Below are 9,493 nucleotides of genomic sequence, written 5' to 3'. Positions count from 1 at the left end.
TATCAATCTGTGAAGAAAAAGAACTTAACATTTCAGTTTTGAATTCCTCAAGTAGATTACCTATTTCAACTCTTGTTGCTCCTCCACTAGCTGATTTTTGGACTCTTGAATATGTATTATCCCTGCTTTTTGATCTATTTGCAGCTCCCCTTGAACATCTATTGCAGAGGTTGACAATTTCATCATATGATTCTTTAGATATTTCCCCTTTACCAAGCATATTTAGCATGTCTAAACAATCATCCCTTACCCCTTTCAATAATATTGTCTTAATAATATCTTTACTTACATTGGGGTGATTGGATCTTTGCAGATTGTATTGTAGTCTTTCCACAAAGTCCTCTAGATTTTCGTCGTCCTTCTGAACCATCTTAAATAGTTCCTCCCTTTTTTCTCTTGTCTGGCAGTAGTCTTGATATTTGGTCAAAAACTTCTCCTTCATTTGTTCCCATGTCGTGATTACATGACCTCCCAGACTCATAAACCATCTTAGTGCATTTCCTTTTAGTGTTGCTGGAAATAGCTTCAATTTCTGAGCATTAGTAACATAATCATAACTTCTACACAATATATCAAACTCAAAAAGAAACTCATCAGGATCTTCAAAAGATAAACCATGGAAGTTAGGTAAGGCTGAGAGTGGGATATTCTTCATGGGAGTTGCCCCTCTGGGAAGATCCCCAATAGGAAATCCCAAGGTGGAGAGAGAATTCTCACCTCTTCCCTCTCCTCCTACCTGTCCTCCACCAAAGAGTCCTTCATTGTTTCTTTCCATTGGTTGTTCTATTGTTGCACTTTCCCAATCTTCAATGCTTTTCGTTGGTCCCTCAATGTCTTGAACTGGTTCCTCAATGTCTTCTACTGGTCCCTCGGTGTTTTCTACTATCTCTTCAACCCTTTCAGGGCCCACAACTTCCTCCGTTTCGTAGTTTGTTTGGAGAGAATGCCGAGTCTTTGGCTTCCGAGAGCTTAACCTCTGAGAAGTTTCAGCTATTGATATAATCTCATCGATAAGGTTTTTCTTCCTCCTCTTCCTTTGCCCTTGCCACCTGTAGGATTAGGTTTCTTGCATCCTCTCATGCATTCTGCACATCTAAAAGAAGAACATTAATGCTTTTAAAATCTATGATTGCCTTCCTCGGCAACGACGCCAAAATGTTGGTCACTTTAATTGTTGATTAATTCAAACAACTAAGTGCTACATAAATTGTCAACCCAGGGAAGTCTGTTTATTTCAAAGGCAACTACACACTATATGTGCTCAATCTCAAAAGCAGTAAAAGTTGTAGTAGTAAATAAACTAGTCACACCTTGCTCTAAGCAAACTAAAGCTCCACTCTAAGTTACAGCAAAAACAATCTATTGCAGACAATCACCAGAGAATGCTTAACTTCAAAAAAGAGCAATCTAATGAAAAGGAATCAATCTGCAAAGGGAAGCACTAGCTATGTTGTAACATAGAACATGACCCTATTCCCAAAGCAGGAATCTTCAGCACCTGTTTCTGATTACCATGCTTGCCAACTTAATCTGTAAACTCAATTGCTAATAAAGCACTCACGAATTAACTGTAGATGAATTTCGAGAAAGTAATGCAGCGAACAATTGGAAAAATAGAGTTCAGTAATAACGCATAAGCAACATTCAGTAAACAGGACTTTTAACAAGGTATGGATAGGAAACACACTTAACACACTACAGAAATATAATGGGTGAATCTTGTGAGGAAGGTGGGCCCTGTCCTTCTCACAAGATTCCCAAGAAATGAGAACTAGAAAGAAATGTTCAGAACAATATTTTATTCATCCATCAATATGTCATGTTACAAAAAGATTCCAGTTCTTTTCCTTCAGCTAGACCTTCCCGCAGTCTGTCCGTCCCTTCTAATGTAGATGTCTCCTCTTTTTAAAGAGGAGACATCTATTACAATTGATTACATTGTAAGTCCTATCTTTAACCCAATATACCAAAATAGGGAAATCAATTTTCCCATTAACAAAATGCTGTTACAATGGTTATGGTAATGCTGACTTTGGAGTGTGGTTGTTACAGCCAATGTAGCATCTCCTTCGATGATCTTCTTCTATTTCTATCGAATCTAGAATGCAAATCATGGCTGCTTCAACAATGAGATTTGCGCATTGTTCTAACTGTTACAACAACATAACCTGTAATGGTAACCCTGCAGTCTCCAGGCTGTTTCAACAACGTAAACTGCAATGATAATTGTTTCAGCAACTATCCGATTCAACGATTAACTATGAAGGTAATGCAATTATATGTAAAATAAACTAAACATATAGTAATGAGAAGAAATATTGTATACCTTTTGGAAAAATGGATTAAAGCAATAACATGGACTTTCAATATAGGTTAGAAAAGGATGAAATAATAGCAAAATGTATGGTCAAAAAGGGACAATGTGAGGTCCTAACACAAATATAACATAATACCTATGTTTGGCCATGGATGCTGTCGAGAATGGTCCATGCACATCTGAATGGAATAACTCTAGAATAGACTCTGCTGGATTGTCTCTATCGTGAAAAGAAGACTTGGTGTATTTTCCCAAATTACACCCCTTTCATATATCAACTTGCTCAAGCGTACCTTTGGGAAGACCGATAGAGATCTGCTGCAATATCTTCAAAGCCCCATTATGCAAGTGGCCTAATTGCGTGTGCCACAACTCGCCAATGTATCATATATGCACCCTTTCGGCTTTTGTGCTCAAAGAAACACACTCCTCTACCTCCAACTTATAGAGATTATTCACCCGAATCCCTATCTTCTTTACTTGAACCGTGGTTATGTGTCGAAGGAATGCTTTTCCTTTCGAGAAGATCACATCATAACCTCTATCCTCAAGCATGGAAACATATACAAAGTTCTTCTTTAGCCCAGGCACATACATAACATTCTTCAAGTTGAGTGGAGCCCCATGCTCCCTCTGAAAAGTAACCATGGCCAATCCAGTAGCACTATACTTCCCGTCGTCACCCATCTTGATATGCATCTGGAGATCTTTCTCCTCCAGGCCACTAAATAACTCCTGTCGCCAGTCATGTGGAATGAAGCTCCACTGTATAAGTACCATACACTTCCCATCATTGATGACGCCATGCATGTAATGAGGGAAAAGTCCAATTTGAATTGAGAGGCCAAAGCCTCACCTGTCGCTCCTCCTGAAGACTTCTTGAGTGGACAATTTGTAGCAAAATGGCTCAGCTCATGACAATGAAAGCACTTAACTTTCATCATGTCTTTCTTCTTACCTCCATGATAAGAATCTGATTTTGAATAGGAAGCTTTCCCTTTTCCCTTATTCACCTTAATCGCTAAGGCATAATTCTCTTCATCATCAGTCTTTGATGAAGAGCCATCCTTGGTGTTCCTCCTGATCTCCTCCTACATCAAATCTGACCAAAGTCATTCCTAATCCAAAAACTTCTCCCAACCATTGACAAAGTCCTGATAACTATGCCAACTCTTTGGGAGCCTTAGAAGAGCAAGACTCACCATATCATCCTCGACAACTGTGATTCCAACACTTCCAAGTTCATCATGACATTGAGTGAACTTGGTCAAGTATTTTGGAATCTTCTCACCTTTCTCCATTTTTCATTGTTCAAAGTTTATCCTTCAATGCCAATTTCCTCTGGTCACTACTGTTCTGAAACAAGTCTGTCAATGTTTTCCACATAGCATACAAAGTTTCCTTTCCATGGAGGCTCGAGACAATGTGGTCTCGAACTCCCTCAAGGATTATCCGCCTCGCATTCGCCACACACTTCTTCCATTTAGCCAAATTCTGTGCATCCGATACTATTAGCTTAGGAATTTCTTGATCAACAAATTCCTTCAAGCCATTATCCTTTAGAGCAAGACTCACCATATCATCCTCGGCAACCGTGATTCCAACACTTCAAAGTTCATCATGACATTGAGTGAACTTGGTCAAGTATTTTGGAATCTTCTCGCCTTTCTCCATTTTTCATTGTTCAAAGTTTATCCTTCAATGCCAATTTCCTCTGGTCACTACTATTTTGAAACAAGTCTATCAATGTTTTCCACATAGCATACAAAGTTTCCTTTCCACGGAGGCTCGAGACAATGTGGTCTTGAACTCCCTCAAGGATTATCCGCCTCGCATTTGCCACACACTTCTTCCATTTAGCCAAATTCTGTGCATCCGATACTGTTAGCTTAGGAATTTCTTGATCAACAAATTCCTTCAAGCCATTATCCTTTAGCACAACCTCCATTCTGTCCCTCCAGGCTATAAAATTTGAGCTACCTTCCAAGGCATACTCGAGCTGCAAACCGTAGAATGCCATCTACCGATCCTGAAGTATGTATTACAAATTCGAATTTCACCTGTAACCCAAAACTCAAAACTTCGAAATCTCCTCTAGTATACTGTCTTTAGCTTCAATACCATGTAGAAAATCTTGTAGATTCATAAGCTCATGCAATGTACTAAAGAACATGACAAGAATCTACTTCTACTTTCAACCAACAGAAGCCAATAGATCGATGAAAACAATATGAACAAGAAGAAGATAAATAAATGACACATAACACAATAATTTTATCTGGGGAAAGCCACTGCTCAAAACCCCACCTAGCTGTATTGCATTAATAAAAAATATGAGTGAAGATACAAAGCTTGTTCTCACTATAACAATTCCGCACAAGTATGCTCAACTCTCTGCCTCACAAGCCTACTCTTAGCCAACACTTAGTCAATTTCCTCTGCCTACCAAACCCCTATTTCCTTGCGCAATTCTATGGTTGAATAACCCATATTAACGGGAATCGAGTGCTTCTAGAACTAGGCAATCCAATCTAGGTTGAATTCTTGATTGCATGCATGATCTATACAACTCAGTAAATCATACAACTGATAGTACATTGTCTCTGCACTCTAGTCTCAACTGGGTCTTTCTCAGAATCGACATGCATGAGTTTATGATGAGGGAATCTTCAGTGAACTAGAGTGACACTTGTGGATGCACTAGTGCACTAACTGACTGTTAAATCTCTTTTAGTTCCTCAAACAGTTTGGAACTAATTTAACTGAACATAACTCAGTAAACTGAGTTATCTAATTACAACTCACAATTAAACTCATACTGGACCCCTAAACTTAGGGAGAACATATACATGACTTCAGAAAGACTTCCAACTCGAAATTCCTAAGCTAGTTAAGCTAATTAAATCTAATTAACTATTTACAAGTTGCTATGAGAATAGAATTCGATTTGAATTCACAGTTTAAATTCAAGGACAAATTTAAACTATAATTTCTTGTTGTCATTTCTCAAAAGGAACCTAACATGAGAAATAATATGCATGGGTGGTGATAAGAACTTTGGAAGATTTGGAATTTTGTGAAGATAGGCATGGTTTCATAATTCATTTGTCAATATTTTTACAAAACCATCTCCCATAGCTCCTTGGGGGAGAGGTATGAAAGGAAAAGGGGTTCCTATAAAACTTTGAAATCCATGTGAGGTTGAGTCTAGGTCCATCAAATAGTGTGTGGTGCATCTTTTTGGCTTAAGAAAAAGAATGGAGTCTTTGTCATTTGCAACTTACAATAAGAACTTGTAAAGGATTTAAAAATAGTCCCTTTTCTGTTTACAACTTAGAGCCCAAGGTCTTCTAGAGGATTTATAGGAAATACCTTGTGTCAACTAATGTTTCTTTGTAATATCCCTAAGGGAAATTAACAGTAAATATGCAAAGAAAAATAGACATACAAAACATGAAATTAAAACAAACCATCATACCATGAAATTGGCATCCAAACTACACTTTCTACTCATTTTATTAAATGGAAAGAGGTGTACAACAAGGTGCTGGAATGTGTGCACCTGGGCTTGCTCTAGGCAAGCTATCAAAAGCCCAAAATGAACAATGGAATACCCTCCTCCAATCTGCTGCTTATTCGACCCAAGAGTTGCGCTATAAATGCCTTGAAAGGTGCTATTGCCTGAAATGATTTGTTGTTAGAGCTTCCCCGCTACTCAGAAAATTTCGGGATATTAATCTCGAACTCTACTCAAGAAACCCAGAATAAATCACGAAGGGTTTGGCCAAAGCTTGATCCTGGAATTTCAACCCTCTTGGGCTTGACTGGCTCTCCTGCTGGGTAGATCGACCCACCTGAAGATTCTACTGCTGAATGCCCCAAAAATTTCTGCAAACCCTATTAGAAGGCTTTCCAAGCCTTCCCACCGAATTTCCTCCTCAAACTCCCCTATCTCCATAACTTTCTGGAGTGCCTCTAATTGTGACTGCGCAGTCCTTGCGCTGATGTGAAACTCCTTGCTGCTGTAACTCGATTCCCTGTTGTTGGTACAAATTGGGATGAAGTAGAACTCCCTCCTAGGGTTGGCTCTCGAAGTCCATTGAAGTAAGGGCTAATAGTTCTGCTCGAAAACACCCAGTGTGATGAACAACACATGCAAACTTGGCTCATTGCTCAAGCACGCTCTTGTCAAAAGACAAATTCTAAAAATGATAGATGATAAGAAAAATGAGAGCCCCTCCTTTCGTTTTTTTATTTTCCTCCAAAGCTTCCCATGTGGGCCCACATCGAATTTCCCTCACCTTTTTCGCACCAATGAGAGCGTACTCTCCATGTGGGTCAAAAATCCTTTGTAGTGGCCCCCACACCCCACCAAAGTCGCAATATTTCCATCGAACTCTAAATTTGGGGTGCTTCACATGCCAAAGATCAAATTTGGGTCCCCTAGGCCCACTTCCCCAAAGTGAAACAATGCAATATGCCAAAATTGAGCAAAATTCGATATTCACTTAGTGAAACACTAAGTAGGAATATCGGAACTAGAAAAACAGAAAAAAGCTGAACTAGCCAATGAGCTTACTCTTAATGAACAATTTTCCATGTTAATCAATGAAAACAGGGAGCATTGTCTTGAGAGGGTGAACAAACATCTTGAAAAGCTCCTAGACAAGGCTAAAACGGATAATGACATACTAAGGAGGATGGCAAAGTACTATTGCTAAAGAAGCCAAATAACAAGGTCCAAGCTCAAGAAAATGAAGTCAAAGCTTGAAACCCTAAATGTGCAAGAGGAGAAAGGAAATTTATGAGAGATCTTTCAGCGTAAATCACATGAAATTTCATTTGTCGACGCGTTTCGAACCAACCAATGTGGTTCATCGTCAGGACAAGTTGAAGAATCAGATCTAGCTGTGCAAATTAAATAGTCAGAGTAGAACATCCAACGGCTATATTTCTTGACCAACTAACCGTATCCTGGTCAAATTGAGCCGTTAGTCATTAGGGTCCAACTACCCGTACCCTGGTCAAATTTAGCCGTTAGTCAAAATAGCCATTTCTTGGTCAAGAAATATAGTCGTTGGATGTTCTGCTCTGACTATTTAATATGCACAGCTAGATATGATTCTTCAACTTGTCCTAACGATGAACCACATTGGTTGGTTCGAAATGCGTCGACAAATGAAATTTCATGTGATTGACGCCGAAAAATCTCTCATAAATTTGATATGGATCACAGAAGCCTCAATTCAACAGGAGAAAGGAAAGTTGGATATCAATGCTGATGCTTCTTTTCATGCCTAGCACACTTCATCAACATCTTATACACCAATTTTGACAAGATTTTGGGCACTTTTGACATTTTTGGGTTTTTTGTGCAACATTAGACAGTTTTGGCACAGGTGAACTATTTTATTCGCAACGCCCTAGGCGTTGTTCATCTTCTTGAGGAATCCAAATGGAAAACCAAGACCACCATTGGATTCAGAAGGCCATGAACATACAATTTTGACTATTGGCACACCAAAATTGGACAATTTGATAGGGAGAAATGGCCAAAAACACCTAAAAAATCACCTTTCTGCCCTCTTGGGAGATTGACCTTTTGGAGGGTAAAATATTGTTATTTTTTGGAACCAAGTGCATTTCTAGAAAGTAGATAGGATAAGCTTTCCAATGAGCTATCTTGAGCTCAATCTAGACATCAACAACCCCTTCAAAAATCAACTAGAAGAAGGCATTGTGCATAGGATAAAGGTGTTGCGCATAGAGCACTGGAAATGCGCACAGAGCATTGGCGTTGCGCATATGATGAATTACCTGACTTTTTCACTATTTTGCTCCAATTTTGATTTTCATCCTTCAGAATCAATTTTTATTGATTTAACTGATATGGTAAATGTAATTATGGTATTTTACTATTACCTAGTGGTAAATACATTAGGTTAATAGTCTTCATCAAGTCAGATGAATTAGTTTCAATGTAATTAGGGATGAGTCACTTTGACCACCCTACACTCTAGCTATCAGTTCAGATTTTGTTCGAATTGCTCCTCCTCTCATGGATTCGACCCCTGAGGCAGGAAGGAGTTTTTTTTTGAGGCCTATATCTTGTATTTTTCAGTCTTTTCAAAGGTTGGACTCAGTTGGATGTTGTAATAGTGATCATAGACATTCTTGTATTCAAACTTTGGCATGGAATATATTGGATGAGTTGCAGCTATTTTGGTGGGATTCCTGTGGCATGGTATTTTGACATTGCTTCTTATTCAGTTATGGGAAGCAGAATTCATCTTCTATGCTCTGTTTTGGGAAAATCATCATAATTTGTTTCATTTCTTCATTTTAAAAGGAATTCATGATTTCCATGCTCTTTCTAGCACCTCATCAGTCTAAACCATTCCATCAAGATACTACGAAGTGTTAAAGTACTTTCCTACCTTGCCCCATCAAATGTCTACAACTCTGATTTCCTTTTGCCCTGACCTAGTTCACTCTCTGACCTAATTCACTCATCCAGTGATTAACCCAATCAAATCAAATCAAAACCCCGACCTACTATATCTAGCCTAAGACCCTAATCCATCCAACCCTCTTAGCTGTGATCCTTTGGAGAGCCCTCTCTAGCTTGGTAGGGCTCACTACAAAGTCAAAAGATTGGTCTGTGTTTACCTTAGTTGGACTCTTCCTCAGCCTTGGAGATCCGGAGGAGTGATAACACTTCACATGCCAAAAATCAAATTTGGGTCCCCTAGGCCCACTTCTCCAAAGTGAAACAATGCAATACGCCAAAATTGAACATAATTTGATATTCACTTAGTGAAACACTAAGTAGGAATATCACAATCCCTAGGGTTTTAAGAAAGAGGAAAGAAAACACATAATGGAGGAAGAAAACAAATATTTTTCAAAGGAAGAAGACCAAGATGAAAGAAAACCACACAAAGGAGAAAGAATCTTGAGGTTTGAACCTACTAACACCAGAGAGTTAATGGCCTCACCTATGACAGTCACTTCCTTCAAGAATTTGGGATGTTTTGATTTTCGTGTGATGTTACAAAGAGTCCAAAGCCATCCTGTTTTGACTAAAGTGTTCATTTTAAATCTTGAAGACAATCAAGTGACCCTTGCTAGGGTAACCTTCACCATATCCTCAGAAATTATTGCTACTGCTACTGG

Source organism: Pinus tabuliformis, chromosome 6, assembly GCF_031772625.1.
Source record: "Pinus tabuliformis cultivar Carrire ecotype Pingquan chromosome 6, CPIR1, whole genome shotgun sequence".
Taxonomy (NCBI): Eukaryota; Viridiplantae; Streptophyta; class Pinopsida; order Pinales; family Pinaceae; genus Pinus; species Pinus tabuliformis.
The sequence above is the reverse complement of the archived record's forward strand: the minus strand, read 5'-3'. Positions refer to the sequence as shown.